The sequence below is a fragment of the Triturus cristatus genome, chromosome 2_1 (genome assembly GCF_964204655.1).
Source record: "Triturus cristatus chromosome 2_1, aTriCri1.1, whole genome shotgun sequence".
Classification (NCBI taxonomy): domain Eukaryota; kingdom Metazoa; phylum Chordata; class Amphibia; order Caudata; family Salamandridae; genus Triturus; species Triturus cristatus.
The window spans coordinates 281,641,277-281,657,977 of NC_140581.1; the positions used below are offsets into that span (position 1 = coordinate 281,641,277).

General features: G+C 44.7%; 1 protein-coding gene across 1 annotated transcript in view; it reads left to right on the forward strand.

The window, feature by feature from the left end:
* Nucleotides 1-16,701, forward strand: part of WDR70 (WD repeat domain 70) — a 1,822,964-nt gene that overhangs the window by 1,691,774 nt on the left and 114,489 nt on the right. The gene's annotated exons all lie outside the window — the stretch shown is intronic.

Consider the following 16,701-nt stretch of genomic DNA (forward strand, 5'->3'; position numbering starts at 1 on the left):
CATCACAGGATCAGCTAGGCTCTGATCCTGGGAAAGCTCTTCTTCCGAATGTAATGAAAACATGTAACACTGCAATATTAAAAGCACCCGACTTTCAGGTTTTTGCAGCTGCGTGCGTGTTATGGCTAAATAGTGGGCCGATCAACCTGAACCCAACAACATGCACCGTCTAGCGACCCAGACTGTTTCTTTACACGATGTGCAGACCAAGGTCGCTGCTCACTGTTTGGGATGTGAACAACAGACAGTTCTCATGTGAAGCAAAGTCGAGCAAGCATTTCTCAATTTAATAACATGTGACTACAGTGTCGTGTGCAAAAGCAGCAAAAGCGGCAAGATGGCTTTCTAACATCCAACGCGGTTGTGCTAACTTAGCATTGTACATATATAGATAACGATCTTCACTACACAACGTCCCACAAGATGACCTTTACCCCTCCAGGCCATCTCCACCAGAAGACTCATTGGGGTTCCACCATCTACTTCAAAGGGCGGCACACTATCACGGGGTAGACTTGCATACCGACCCCGTGGAGGAAGATTTCCTCCTCGACACATTCGACACCACACATAGGTCTACCTCCATATTACCTATGCTTAAAGGGGTGGTAAAGCATGCACCAGAAGTTTTTAAGGACCCAGTTAGGGCCAGGGTCATTAACCCGCGCATAGAAAAGAAATACAAAGCTGCCCCCACAGATCCCTCCTACATCAGAGGGCCAGCGCCACTAGATTCACTAGTGGTGTCCACTGCACGCAAAAGGGAAAATTCCCAGGCGTCAGGCGAAGCACCACCACCTGACAAAGAGTCAAAGCTACTGGACGCATCAGGAAAGCGCACTGCGTCACAAGCAGCCAATATGTGGCGTATAGCCAGTACTCGAGCGCTATTGGCCAGATATGACAGGGCACATTATGATGAGTTAGAAAGCATAATGCACCACCTCCCTGAAAAATATAAAGCTAGGGCCAACAAACTAATTCAAGAGGGTAAGACTATCACTAACACCTCTATACACTGTGTCTTAGATGCAGCAGACAAAGCTTCCAGGGCCATCAATACCAGCGTCCTCCTCCGTCGCCATGCTTGGCTAAGAATATCAGGGTCTAAACCGGAGGTACAAGCCTCCATCCTTAACCATCCCTTTGACCAGGAACATCTATTTGGCCCAAAGGTGGATGAGGCCCTAGAAAAAATGAAGAAGGATACGGATACGGCGAAGTCCAGGGAGCCTTACAGTCACACCCTCCTAGACGCTCCTTTCGCCGCTCTTCCTTTCGAAGTACATCTAGAGGCTACTCCTCAGACACTGCGTCTACTTCGTACAAATCCCCCACTCATTCCACCTTCACGAAGGGTTATCAAAGAGGTGGCTATAGGGGTAACAATAATAAAGGCAGAGGCAAAACAAACAACGCCCGCTCTGCCACAACGCCTACCCAATGACTTCCCCCCCCACTCCCCTCAGACCATTCCACTCCGGTCGGGGGCAGACTCTAACATTTCCTTCCCGTCTGGGCTACCATCACCTCAGACAAATGGGTGACACAGATAATTCGATCAGGCTACTGCCTAGAACTAATATCTACCCCCCCAAACATTCCACCCAGGCAGCGCCCAATGTCATAAGAACATTTAATACTCCTAAAGCAGGAGGTAATCTCCCTCCTACAAAAACAGGCAATAGAACCCGTCCCTACCAACCAACAAAACATGGGAGTCTACTCCCTATATTTTCTCATACCAAACAGAGACGAGACTCTGCGGCCCATCCTAGATCTCCGGCCCCTAAACACGTACATACACTCCGACCATTTTCATATGGTAACGCTTCAGCAGGTACTTCCGCTCCTCTCCCAAAAAGACTTTTTGACCACCTTAGATCTAAAAGACGCCTATTTCCACATTCCGGTGCACAAAGCTCACCGCAAGTACCTCAGATTTGTAGTGGACGGACAACACTTCCAATTCAAGGTGCTCCTGTTCGGAGTCGCAACAGCGCCAAGGGTATTCACCAAGTGCCTAGCAGTGGTAGCAGCACATTTGCGAAGACAACACATCCACTTCTTCCCATACTTAGACGACTGGCTGATAAAAGCCGGGTCATACAATCAGTGTGTTGAACACACACCTACCACCCTTCAATTACTCCACCAGCTGGGCTTCACAGTAAACAACCAGAAGTCCCATCTCCAACCATCCCACATAAAACAATACCTCTGTGCCACCATAGACACCTCAAGAGCACTAGCCTACCCCAATCCTGCCAGGATTGCAAGCATTCAAGCTCTACGTGCAAAATTCGCACTACAACACTCCCTTCCAGCTCGAGTGTTTATGCAACTAATAGGGATGATGGTCTCTTGCATTTTCATAGTGCCTCACGCAAGACTCCAGATGCGTCCTCTCCGAGAGGGCTTAGCGCGCCAATGGAACCAGGCCCAGGGTCAATTAACAGATCTGGTGTTGGTAGATGGTCGCACCCATCGCTCTCTGCAGTGGTGGAACACCACAAACCTTTCCAAAGGTCGACCGTTCCTGGACACGGTTCCTCAAATAGTACTGACAACGGACGCATCGCTCTCTGGCTGGGGAGCTCATCTACTACATCTCACCACACAGGGCAAGTGGACACCTCAACAAAAGTTACTCCATATCAACCATCTGGAGTTACTAGCAATCTTCTTAGCCCTAAAATCTTTTCATACTCAAATTTCAGGCAAGGCAGTCCTGATCCGAACAGACAACATGACAACCATGTATTATATTCAAAAACAAGGCGGCACACACTCTCCACATCTCTCTCACCTAGCACAGAGCATATGGAGATGGGCAGTACCCCAGAAAATCATTCTCCTAGCCCAGCATGTCACAGGAGTCCAAAACACAGTGGCAGATCTGCTCAGCAGGCAGACACAACAGATCCACGAGTGGGAACTTCACCCGCAAGTTCTTTACCCGTACTTTCAAATGTGGGGGCATCCACAGATAGACCTCTTCACCACCCACGAAAACGCCAAATGCCCAAGCTTCGCCGCCAGATACCCACACCCATTGTCCAAAGGAAATGCGACATGGATGAACTGGTCAGGCAGATTTGCGTACGCTTTTTCGCCTCTCCCACTCATTCCACTAGTGGTGCGCAAACTACAACAACACTCCCTCACACTAATCCTAGTAGCTCCAACGTGGGCCAGACAACCATGATATACCACACTGCTGGAACTGTCTGTAGTGCTGCACCAAAAACTACACCTCTCTCCACACCTCTTAACCCAGAACCATGGAGAGATCCAACACCCGGACCCAGCGAAGCTCAACCTTGCGATCTGGCTCCTGAAATCCTAGAATTCGGGTACCTAAATCTTCCACCTGACTGCATGAACGTCATCAGAGAAGCTGGAAGACCTACCACTAGAACGTGCTACGCCGCCAAGTGGAGACGTTTTGTTATTTATTGCCATAACAACACCATCAATCCACTGGACGTTCCATTCAACACATAATAGGCTACTTACTCCACCTACAAAGGTGCAATCTAGCCTATACGTCCATTTGACTACACCTCGCAGCTATTGCAGCTTACCTACAAAACAGGCAACATCTCTCACTCTTTAGAGTACCTGCCATTAATGCCTTCATGGAAGGCCTTAAAAGAATAATTCCCCCCAGAGTGCTACCCTCACCTGTGTGGAACTTAAATATCGTTCTCACAAGGCTAATGGGGCCTCCCTTCGAACCTCTGCATAAATGCGAACTACAATTTCTAACATGGAAAACCGCTTTTCTTGTAGCCATCAATTCCCTTAGAAGGGTCAGTGAGATACAAGCACTTACCATTCAAGAACCCTTTCTCCAAATGCACCATAATAAGGTTGTTCTCTGCACCAACCCAAAATTCCTCCCTAAAGTAATTTCTCCCTTTCACCTAAACCAAACAGTAGAACTACCAGTATTTTTCTCGCAACCACAGACCGTTGCAGAAAGGGCTCTTCACACACTGGATGTCAAACGAGCCTTACTCTACTACATTCAGAGAACACAACCTTTACGTAAGACCAAACAACTGTTTGTTTCTTTCTCTCCACCACACAAAGGTAACCCCATCTCAAAATCGGGGATAGCTAGGTGGATTGTAAAATTCATTCAAATCTGCTACCATAAAGCAAAGCGAACGCTATCCATTCCCCCGAAAGCCCATTCTACATGAAAAATAGGGGCTTCCATGGCATTCTTAGGGAACATCCCATTAGATGATATCTGCAAAGCAGCTACATGGTCAACACCGCACACTTTCACCAAACACTATTGTGTAGATGTGCTAACTAAGCATCAAGCTAGTGTGGGCCAGGCTGTACTCAAAACGTTATTTCAAACCACTGCAACAGATACGGGTGGTCGCCGCTAACGGTGGGGACTGCTATATAATCTATGCACAAGTGTGTAATCTGCAGCTCATATGCCTCGAACGGAATATGCTACTTACCAGTATGCATCTGTTCTTGGCATGTAGAGCTGCAGATCTACACACGCCCACCCGCCTCCCCGGCTACCGTTATCTGTTCCAGTTTATCTTATTTAGATAGCACACACATGGGCATCTTCACTGTTACTACTACGCTCCATCTTTCCCTGCTGGCGAAAAACAATCTGAGGATGGAGCCGAAGCCCATGCGCAATATGATCCAAAGGAGGAGTCACCGACCTCGTGACTTCCAAAGAATTTCCAAGAGGAAAAACAAACTGCAAACATCCGGGCCCAACACCAGATGGCGATCTATGCACAAGTGTGTAGATCTGCAGCTCTACATGCCAAGAACAGATGCATACTGGTAAGTAGCATATTCGTTATGCACAAGACCTTTACACCAGCAAACAGCAAATGGAGAATCGACATCAACGTAAACCCTCCAGCTTGTCTCAACTGGAATCCCCACATCATTACACCCCAAACATTCTACTCTACGCCTGTATATTCCAACAGGCGAGGGAGGGAATGATGACATTACTTGAGAACATAGAATGTACAATAACCCCATAAGAACTAAACACAACACATCCCCCCACCTAAATTGAAGCATTACCCCTACGATAATAAATGAAATGTAACGACTACACAGATTGCAATAAAATAAATGCAAATGAAATAACATTTTGTCTCCAGTACATCTAGATATGCATGACAGCTTTACAAATTCATGGCACTATTAAATGATTAAAACTTTTAGGTTTCACACAAACTCTGCCATATCTAGAAACTATTTGATGTATAAGACTTTCATCCACAGGTTCGTTATCAGGTGAAGGAGGACCATTTCCATTGCCTCCCTTTTTCTCTAAAAACTACTTACTCCATTACTATCTTCACATTGTTGCTCTTGAACCTCATTCATACAATGGTGGTCAGTTATGATGGGTCTACTGTTATTATCATCTGAATGGTTGCCATCCGCGCACACATCATCCATCCAGTCATATGACCTACAACCTTGACTCTCTTTTGAGTTGGCGCTTCTTATCTTTCCTCTGAACAACGCTAACCTTTCGCATGCCACACCTTACCATCACTCAATGAAGCAGAGTTGCACAATATTTTGATTACCTTCAAAGGCTCAGAAAACCTACTCTTATCCTTGCAACCAATCGTCCATTTTTGACTTTCACAACATCCCCTTCCTTGAGATCCCCTCGTTTAACACCATGGGTAGAATCATACTTTTGCTTGTACTTCTTCTGTCCTTGTTCTAAGCACTTCCTACTGCATTAGGTGACCACTCAACCTTCCTGGTACTACTCAACCACCCTATGTTCTCCTTGGTGCGAGGTGATCTACCCATCATCAGCTCGAATGAACTATGCCCCGTGGTTGCACGTTTGTCTATCCTTTTTTAATTTCAATACTTTTTATTGAGATTTTGTCATAAAAACAAAAACTATACCAGCACATACAAAGCTAAACATTTAGTCATACAAAAACATAGAACATGCAGAGAATCCGCGAACCCTATATTCTACGGTACCCCCCGTTTCCTTCTATTTCTTTTATAGTCTGCCCTTCCCCTCTGTTCTATTAAAGAGTCTAGTTTGTGTAGAGAAGAGATAGGGGCCTGAGCTGCGTTAAGTTTATAGGAGCATAGATAGAGAGAGAGAGCTTGGAAGTTTGTTCTGACAGCTATTAGGCTGGGGTAGCACCCGCTTTTTTCATGGGGGTTCGTATGGGCCTATGTATTTGTCCATAGATGTCCACGTCCCTCTGTTGGGTTGTCTCCACGGTGAATCTTGTTGGGACAACGTATCCGCACCTCTAAGATATGTTACCCAGTTGAGCCACCCTTTGAACGATGCCTTGGATGTGTTCTTCCACTTATTTAGAATCATTTTAATCCCTGCAGTAAGCAAAAGATCGAGTAGATCACTGTCTCTTTGTGATAGTGGTTCTGTCGTGATAGGGGTAGTTACCAGAGTTGCGAATTCTGGCTTAAGGGAACACCCTAGCATGTCAGTTAGGAAGGTAAAGATTTTCTCCCAGTAGGTTTTAACTTTAGGGCAGTAGAAGATGAGGTGAGCTAGATCTCCCTTCTCGCCATTACAGTTCCAGCATAGGCCATTTGTGTTTATTCCTAGTTTCGCTAGGCGAGCAGGGGTCCAGTGTAGTTTGTGTAAGATCCAGAATTTTGTCTGAGCCAGTACCAGAGTTACTTTACCGTGTGTGGGGGAGGACCATAACGTTTGGCTTTCTTTCTCGCTTAGGGTGTTACCTCGCTGTGACTCCCAGTAAGTTTGTGTTTTGGCGTTGAGTCTTGAAGTGTTTGGGCGCAGGAGTCTATAGATGTGTGACACTTGGTGGCCCGTTTTGTTAATGCTGGACATATATTGGAAGACTGAGGGTATGGCATTGGACAGTCTCGCTCTGGACACTGCCACCTTGATTTTTAGGAAGTTGTATAGTTCGATATCCGGTAGGTTGCGTTTGTCCTTAAGCGAGCTGAAAGTGATGGCCCTTCATTCCTCCTCTAGCTGAATGGGGAGGGATATTACTGCATTCACCCATGTTTTCATATAGAGTGTTTTGCATTTGTATTTTATTTTGTTATTTGACCATATTGATTCCCACCTCGAGTTTGTTAATCTGTGTTCTAATTTCTGATCAACCTTCAATAGGGCATTTCTGGTGTTGGTAAGTATAGTGTTCGATAGAGTGTTGTGTCTGTTGGTTGTTAGAAGTGCTATTGGCTCTAGATTGTTTAGGATGGCTCTTTCTACTTTCAGCCACGCCGGTGTATACTCTTGGTCTGGTAAAACCCAGTAGCTGACCTGTTTTGCTAGGAAGGCCGTTTGGAAAGTCTTGAAGTACGCCAGATTTAAACCCCCCAGAATTTTCGTCAGTCTTAATTTCTTAAGACTCATTCTTGGTTTTTTGTCTCGCCAGATAAAAGTATTTAATATCTTGTCTATTTTGCGATGGAAATCTACAGTGAGGATCAAAGGGAGCATGTTAATGAGGTAATTGATCATGGGTGTGACCATCATTTTGATTGTTTCAATCCTCCCCCACCATGTGATAAATTTTGGTGACCATCCCTCAAGTAGTATTTTTATCCTGTTCAAAAGCATCTTCTCATTGTGTTCTAGCGTGTTTTTAAGATCTTTGTTATTTGATGAACCCGTTTTGCCAAGTGAGGCCAGAGTCTCCCAATATGTCACTAGTTGTATGTATGTTGAGGGGTTTACATTCCGACTTATCTCTGTTGAGTTTATAGCCGGAGTGGGCCGAATATCTGTTTATGGAATCCATAAGGGCCATGATGGAGGTTTCAGGGCTTTCAGTAACAACAAGAATATCATCCGCATATGCCGCTAGTTTCGTTGTAGTGTCCTTGATGGCAAAACCCTTCACCCTCTTGTTGGACTCAATGTCCCTGATCAGTGGTTCAAGTGCAAGTAGGAATAGTGAGGGGGATAGTGGGCATCCTTGTCTTGTGCCTCTGTGGAGACTAAAAGGTTGGGAGAGGGCCCCATTTACCACTATGCGGGCAGATGGTTTGTCATATAGTGCCATAACTTTCTTTATGAACGCACTTCCTAGATTGAAACTCTGCATGCAGCGTTCTAGAAAATGCCATGATACCCTGTCGAAAGCCTTCTCTGCGTCGAGTGTTATAGCCACTGCTGGATTGACTTGCTTGGCTGCTCTGTCGATAATGTGACAAAGGAGTCTGGTATTGTCATGTGACATGCGTGATTTGAGGAAGCCCACTTGTGTGTTTCTTATAAGTTTTGGGAGTAACCCGTTAAGTCTCACTGCTAGGATTTTTGCGTATATCTTGCAATCCACATTAATCAGGGATATCGGCCTGTAATTTTGTGGGAAATTTGTGTTTTTGCCCTCTTTGGGTATGACTATGAAGTTTGCCTCAGCCATTGTTTGAGAGATCGACCACGTCCCTTCGCAGTGGTTGAAAACTTTTTTTAATATTGGCTGTAGTGATGTGATAAATGTTTTATAGAAGATGGCTGTATAGCCATCAGGTCCGGAAGGGAAGCCTTATTAGTTTTAAGAGACTTAACTGCCATTTCTATTTCGGTTATGCTGATCTCTTTCTCCAAACTGAGTGCATCCTCCCGTGTTATTTTTAGAAGATTTAAGCTGTTAAGGTATTCTAAACTGCCCCTTTCGTCTAATGTTTGGTCCTTATTATAGAGCTCCTGGTAAAAGTCACTAAATGTGCAAATAATTTCTTTATGTTGTGTGTGTGTGACGTTATGGGGGTCTGTGATCGCGGAGATGGTGTGTTGCCTCTGTTTGTGTTTTAAGTAGGATGCTAGAATTTTCCCCGCTTTGTTGGCTTCGCACAGGTTAATCGCCTTGTATTTGTTTACCCACAGGCCTGCTCTCTCGCTTAGAATTCTATTGTATTCTTATTTCTTTCTTGCAAGATCTGTAAGGACCCCCACGTTCTTTGTGTCTGAAATGGGTGAAGATTCTAGTTGTTGAATGTCGAGTTCTAGTTGGTTTAACTGGGCCTTGGTGCTTTTGTTCATCCTGCCTTTGATGTCCATGATCGTACCTCTAATTGTGGTTTTTAGTGCGTCCCAAATGATTTGGGGGTCCGCCTCGGCTGTGTTGTTAAAATTAATGTATTCCTTTATGGCTTGTTCTATTCTGGTTCTATTACTTTGTTCTTTTAAGACATCGCAGTTAAATCTCCATCTGCGGGGGTGGTCCTCATTGTGGCGGCCGTTTAGACGTAGGCTGATACAGGAATGGTATGAAATTGTTCTTGTGGCTATGTCCATATGCTCTATTAGGTGTATGTGTGAGCCAGATATCAGTATGTAGTCAATTCTTCTATATGAGTTGTGTGGGTTTGAATAGAAGGTGTAATCTCTCGTGTCGGGATGTTGAAGTCTCCAGGTGTCTATCAGGTTGTACTTGGTACATACATTTCTAAGTACTTTATGCCCCCCCGGAGGTAGTGTGTGGCAATGCGATTGTCTGTCTAAGGTGTAGTCCAATGCCATATTAAAATCGCCTGCTACCACTGTTAGCTAATTTTGTGGGATTGCTTCCATCCTCTCTGACACGTTATCCCAGAAGATGGCCTCGTCCGCATTTGGGCCATATAAATTAAGTACATGACATTTTTCGTCTCCCCTTTTGAGGTGTGTCAATAGGATTCTTCCCTCTAGATCAGATTTATGGTCTTCTATGCTTATTTTGGAGTTTCTAGCCATTAATGTGATCACTCCACGTTTTTTCCCTACTGCCTGGGAGCATGCCATTTGCCCTGTCCATCCTGCCCTAAAGCGTTCTGCATCATCTTGTGATCCCCTGGTTTCTTGGAGGAGAAATACATCCGCTTTTGTTTTAGCTAAATAGTCAAGAACTTTCTTCCTTTTGACTGGGTGGTTAAGGCCTTTGACATTCAGGGACACAATCTTCAGATTGGATGAGAGAGATGGTGTCTTATTTTGTGTAGGGGTCATTATGTGAGGTTAGCTGTGGTTGTAGTTTTCGGACTCAGTACGCAGTCTTTTCTGAAGGTCGGTCCCAGGCATTGGTTCTTGAGGTAGTCGAGTGGCTAGAATTAATGGTTTAAGTGAGGTAGGTTTTGAGGGTGAGGTAGATGGTTGTACGTGTGATAGTGTCCAGGGTCGTGAGGTGTTCACACGCTGTCCCCTAGTTCTGGTGAGGCTCTTCTCTTGTTCGTGTTAGCTTGCGATAGCTCCATATCTTGTGTTGATGGTCCTCGTAGATAGTTGGGTAGATCGTTAGGATCTTCGAAGATGTGCACTCTGCCCCTGTCTGTGATTTTGAATTTCGTAGGGCCTATGAAAGAGAAGAGGATTTTTTCCTTCCTCAGTTTTTCCCTTTGTACAAGAAATCGTTTTCTTATGTCTACTGTGTGTTTCGAATAGTCCTGGGTTAGTATTATTTTATGACCGTTCCACATCAAATTCTGTTTTTTCCTGGCCAATGCAAAAATGGCTTCCGTGTGTTGGAGTCTCTGTGGTTTGCATATTATGGGGCGCGGTCCAGCCATATTTGTCGGTCTATATGCCGGAACTCTGTAGGCTTTGTCTAGTTCAAGAGGCATATCGAACTTCAGGTTGGTGAGTTTAGGGATCAAATCTTGCAGGAAGGCCATGCATGATCCGTTTTTCTCCTCTTCTCCTTCGGCGATTCCTAGAATCCTGATGTTGCCACTTCTATTTCGATCGTCCATCTCAGCTGTTTGTTTTAGAAGTATTGCTGTAGTTTTTGAGAGTTCCTGCAGAGCCTTGTTCGATTTTTGTTCTTTGTCTTCCACATCACTTACCCTCTGTTCTACCTCCGCTAGTCTGTTATTTGCTGCATGTATGCCTTCTCTAACTGCTGCCAATTCTAGCTGTAGGCATCTGTGGTTTGCTTGGTCGATTTCGCTAGATCGTGTACATCTGCCAGTTTTTTTAGGATCATGTCCAGCGTGCTGTTAATGTCTGGTCTTTATTTGATAGGGGATTCCAGATTCTCACTCTTATTTTTTTTGCTTGTTGTGTGAGCTTCCCCTCATTACCGGCCATTGCAGCTCTTCCCCTCTTCTCCTGGTGTAGGGTGAGCCTGCTTCTAGCTTTCCGCTCAATGATTGAGTTTCTTAAGTGTCTTCTTTGTTGATAATTGACTTCAGATTCATCGGCTCTCTGTCTTAGGGTCGTAAGTTGTTGTTGTTCTATGAGTGGCGAATATGGCCAGTTGGACTATGTATGTAGACAGAATGTCAAGTATGGACCTTACTTCGCTGGTCTGGATTTAATAGCGTATTTTGGTTTTACTATTGAGCTAGTTATTCCTCGTTGTGCACCCCACTGAGTTTTGTCTTCTTTCTTTCTTTTGTGTACGTTCCTCTTTAATTGGCATTCTATTATCTGACTGGTGCAAGTGGCAGTGTGCGGAGCGGATCGGGTTATTCGGCTATGTGGCTATGTTCCCCAGAGAGACGAAGCTGCGCCAGGCTTGGGAGCGTTAGTTTGAGCTTTCCGAGTTAGGATTTCGCCGTTCCCCGTGCATTGTGCTGGTTGAGCGCGTTGTCCCCAGTTTGGCTTTGTTGCCGTTTACAGTGCGGCCCTAAGATGGCGGCGCCCTGCCGATAGTTTTGGTTTCCCTCTGGGAGCGCTGGAGTATTAGGCGTGCCCCCTGCTCTTCCACTGGACTATGGAAAGCAATATTGGTACGGTTTGCAGTATCCGACCCCCATCCTCTTCTCATGCCCGCCGTTTGAGCAAGATTTTCGCTGTTTTCCGAACCTATCGCATCTTAGTTGTTTTTGTTCTCCCCAAAATGACGGACCCCAGCAGCCAAGTCAGTTTCGGTTTCTCGCCAGATATTTAAACGGAGACTTCGTTTGTTTCTATATCAGTGCTGACACTACTGCGGTATCACATGAAGTTTTCCTCCGCACTGACCTTACTTGAACGGATATGTTTCGGAGCTCACCATATGCACGGTTGAGTGTTGGTCTTCCTCATCGGGGTTGGATCAGCTTGCGATCACCGTCTTTGGTCCTTTTATCCTCTCTGACCAGGGTCTCTCCCTGGGATTTTCTCCCCCTTCGTTGTTTGCTCGCTTGAGTCCATCGGCGCTGCCGTCACTCTGCTAGTTCCGTGGTCTTATGGTGCCCCCGTTTATCTTTCTCTCACAGCACAGTTAAGCCCACTGGACTATGTGGGGCTTCCTTGTTTTGGTTTACAGTACCCGGCCCCTCTATACGTGAGGCGTCATCTTCCCACACCCGTCGTCTAGACAAGGATCGTTGTTTTCCAAACCTATCGCATCGTGGTTGTTATTGCTCTCCCCAAAATGGCGGCCCCCAGCAGTTAAGCTAGTTTCGGTTGCTCGCCCGATATTTTAACGGAGACTTCGTTGTCTCTATATCAGTGCTGTAGCTTCTGCGATATCACATGAAGTTTTCCTCCACGCTGGCCTTACTTGAATGGGTATGCTGCAGGGCTCACCGTGTGCGTGGCTGAGTGTGGGTCTTTTTCTTCGGGGGTAGATCAGCTTGCGATCAGCATCTTTGATCCTTTTCTCTTCTCCGACCAGTGTCTTTTCTTTCTGGGATTTTCTCCTCTCTCCTTGCTTGTTCGGCTGGGCCAAGCGATGCTGCCGCCTCTCTGCTAGCTCCGGCGTTTTCTGGTGCCTCCGTTTTTTCTGTCTCTCACAGCGCATTTAATTCCACTGGTCTATGTGAGGCTTAATTGTTTTGATTTGCGGTATCAGGCCCCCTTATACTTGAGGCGTCCTCTTCCCACAACCGCCGTCTGAAAACAAAGCTTTTCGTTGTTTACCGAACTTATCGCATCATACTTGTTTTTGTTCTCTCCTAAATGGCGGCCCCCAGCAGTCAAGTTAGTTTCGGTTTCTCGACAGATATATTAACGGAAACTTCGTTGTCTCTATATCAGTGGTATAACTTCTGCGATATCACATGAAGTTTCTTCCACTCTGATCTTACTTGAAAGGGTATGCTGCTGTGTTCATCATGTGCGTGGCTGAGTGTGGGTCTTTCTCCTCGGGGGTAGTTCAGCTTGCGACCACCATCTTTGATCTTTTTCTCTTCTCCGACCAGGGTATTTTCTTTCTGGGGTTTTCCTCTTTCTTTGCCTGTTCGGTTGAGCTAAGCGGCGCTGCCGACTCTCTGCTAGTTCCGATGTCTTCTGGTGTTCTCGTTTATCTTTTTCTCTCAGCGCACTTAAGTTCTTTTGTAATGCTCGCTCCCTGGGAAGACGGAGCTACGGAGTCAGGCGTCTGTGCCCATTGCTGTCCAAGCCTATCTTATATGCTCCCATGGTCTTTCTCACTTCCTCCTTCCAAACAATGCCTTTGCTGTTAGCTCAATGGCACCCTTGATGACCCTGTTTAAACGCTCCACATTGCCATTTCGCTCAGGCTGATACAAAGAGGTAGTCTTATGTACTACCCCTGTTTGTTTTACAAATCCTTTGAATACATCTAACACAAAATGACCCCATTGTCAGAAACTATGATCTTAGGTAATCCTTCTCGACAAAACACCTCCTTCAAAAAATCCATCACCGTTTCAGAATTTGCCCTGGACACCACTTTGAATTCTGGCTACTTAGAAAAATGGTCTACTGTTACTAGTATCAACTTAGAAGTACCATCACTATTCTGCACGGGACCAAAAAATAAATTCTTACTCTTTCCCATGGCATGCCAGGCACTATTGTGGGGTATAAAGATGGTTTAAATGTAAACATGGACTTATCCGAATTTGTATAACTCACACACTCCCTTACCTCCTTTTCAATCTCTGTATACACTCCAGGCCACCAGTACGATTGCTTGACCCTACTTTTCATTTTTACAATGCCGAGATGCCCTTCATGACACAATTTCATCACTTTTTCTCTTAATGACATGGGACGAGCAAGTTTGACCCCTCTTAGCAAAAAATCTTGCTCCACAGATAATTTAACTCTCACTTCCCAAAAAGGAACAAAATCCTTTTGTTAAGACTGTTTCTCTGGCCATCCTTTTATAGCATATTCTTTGACAACCCCTAAACATTTATCCTGTAGGAGTGAGGTAATCCATTCTTCATGACCTATCCTCTGTAAATCCTCTTTGGCTACCAGAACCATTCAATATTCATCCCACTCATTCATATGCACATCTTTGTTGGGTAAGGGTAAGCGACTTAAAAAATCAGCAATCCTGTTGCGTGTGCCAGGAACATACTCTACCTCAGACAAAAAGTCTAAAAGTTACATGGATAACCTACTGATCTTTGGGGAGACATTACTTAAACCCTGTGACGTGAGCACCTTAGTAAGTGGCTTGTGGTCACTTTTCACCACCACCTTAGTGCCCCAAATAAACTGTCTGAAGTCTTTAAGCCCCCAAACACACTCCAGGGTTTCCCGTTCGATAACAGAGTACTTCTCCTCCACAGGAGTGAGGGCTCGAGATGCGAATGCCACTATCCATTCACATCCATTATCCTGCAGCTGTGACCCTTTTCCACTGGAATCTGTGGTGACAAACCTTTTACACAGAGGATCAAAACATTGGAGTACTGAAGCTGTACAAATATCTTCTTTGATGCTTTCAAAACTAGTCTGGCACTCATCTGACCAACAGGAAATATTACCTTTTTTTTTTTTTTTTAACAATTTCCTTATGTCGGACATCTTTTCTGAAAGATTCTGTACAAACTTGGAGTAAAACTCTGCTAACTCTAAAAAAGGACATACTTCATCCTTGTTCTGGAGAACAGCTGCCTTCCTTCTAGCATCAACCAGTGCTGCCTTGGGACTAATGTCTTTCGAAATGATCTGATCTCATGCCCAAGGTAGGTTAACGGTATTTTCAGCAAAACTACATTTGGATTCTTCTGCCGTCAACCCAAAATTCTATAGAGTACTAAGTACCTCATGCAATTCTGTATCGTGCTCCTTCCTATCCCTTCCCATGATGAGGATGTCATCTTGAAAAAAAATTACTTTGTTTTTGCCCTTCAACAGTTTGTACATCAAGCGCTGAAACATGGCTGCTGCTGAAGCGAATCCAAATGGGACTCTCCTGAATTGAAAACAACAACTGGTAGTTATGAAAGCTGTAAGATGTTTCTTACTGTGGTGTAGAAGCACCTGGTGATATGCGGAAGTGAGATCTCTAGTGGAAAACCACTTCCTTTAGTTGCCACCAACAATTCCTCTATCCTGGGTAAGGGACACATATCTACAAAAATATTCTTGTTCAGTTCTCTTAAGTCAACGCAATGTGGCCATTGGCCTTGCGTGCTATGACCAAAGGAGCCATCCAATCTGGAGGATTCCACTTGCTCTATCACACCACTCTCTACCAGTTTGTTGAGCTCCTTGATTACCTCTTCCTTAATGTTCGCAGGAATGTTCCTTAACTTGTGAATGCAAGGTTTAGCATTTTCTTGAAGAATAATTCTGTGTACACATCCGTCAAACTCGCCCACTTTGCCCATGAAAACCTGTGGGAATCTTCTTACAGCATCCATATTGTCCATACTATGACTTCTCACTATCAAAACAGGCTTGGGACTGTTTGGATCAAGTATTATGCCCAAGTCTCCTGATTCATGGGAGTGATCTCTCGGCCTGGTCAGACAGCCTTTAACTAAGTATTATGGACAAGCTTCCTATTTTAACCACAAAGCCAAAAACCTAAGAATTGGCTTTTGATTGCCAGTCCCATAAAGGTGTGGCCTTTCTGCTTCCAGCAGTTGCACCTCTGAGAACGGTCTGTTCTGCTAATCCACTGGTTCTGTTTTGGGCCCACCCCTATCTTCTTTTGTAGGATGTTCCTACTGTCGAGAGAGTAGTTTTTCCCTCAGTAAATAATGATTGCCCAAATGGCTTGAGTATCACAGGCCTGCAGAACTGACTTGTCTTTTCACCTTTGGAAATTTAACAGCAATTGATCTTTTCCTGTTTTTCCCTTTTAGCTGTTTTTCGTTATATAACTATTGTTTTTTTCATCTTTTTTTCTGCTTAGCTAATATTTGTTCTCATCCATCATTTCCCCATACATACTTTGTAATGACATTTAGATGGCACAAAATAAATAAAACATAAGTGGATACTTGTAGAAATGGGATATGCTTACACATTTACTCAATACACCCGCCCTCCATTTCATCTTCTTCAAAATTGGCACACACTGGTCCTCTATTCATGAATCCTGTGGAAAATGTTTTCTGTCTTAAAAATTCATTACGGAGCATAGCTTTTCTTCTGAAATACACAAGTCTATACATTTATCCAGGCCAGCCTGCTTACATAATGGAATAAACATTCCCTTCCGTGATCACTCTAGTTCAATGGTACGGTTGTTGGATATGTTCATCCTATTTGACTCATCTTCCAGGAAGGCACCACTGGCATATTAACATATTTAACAGCATGGGCTCAACTCTACATGGAAAGGGACTTTGGCTCTATTAAGGAGGCTTAGGGCTACGGATTTCCACATTGTTGACGCTCTCTTCACATGCTACTATAGTACTTAGCATGCTTTGAGGCAGGGTTGTGGCAGAGACCTGGTGCAGTTATCAATAGCCACCATATATCCAATGTAACTTGTTTCTGCCTATCTTCTTATTCTGTTAGCCAGCCGTCTTTTACCAGCACAAAGTTCACAAGCATTTGGTGCTCAGTTTGCAAGA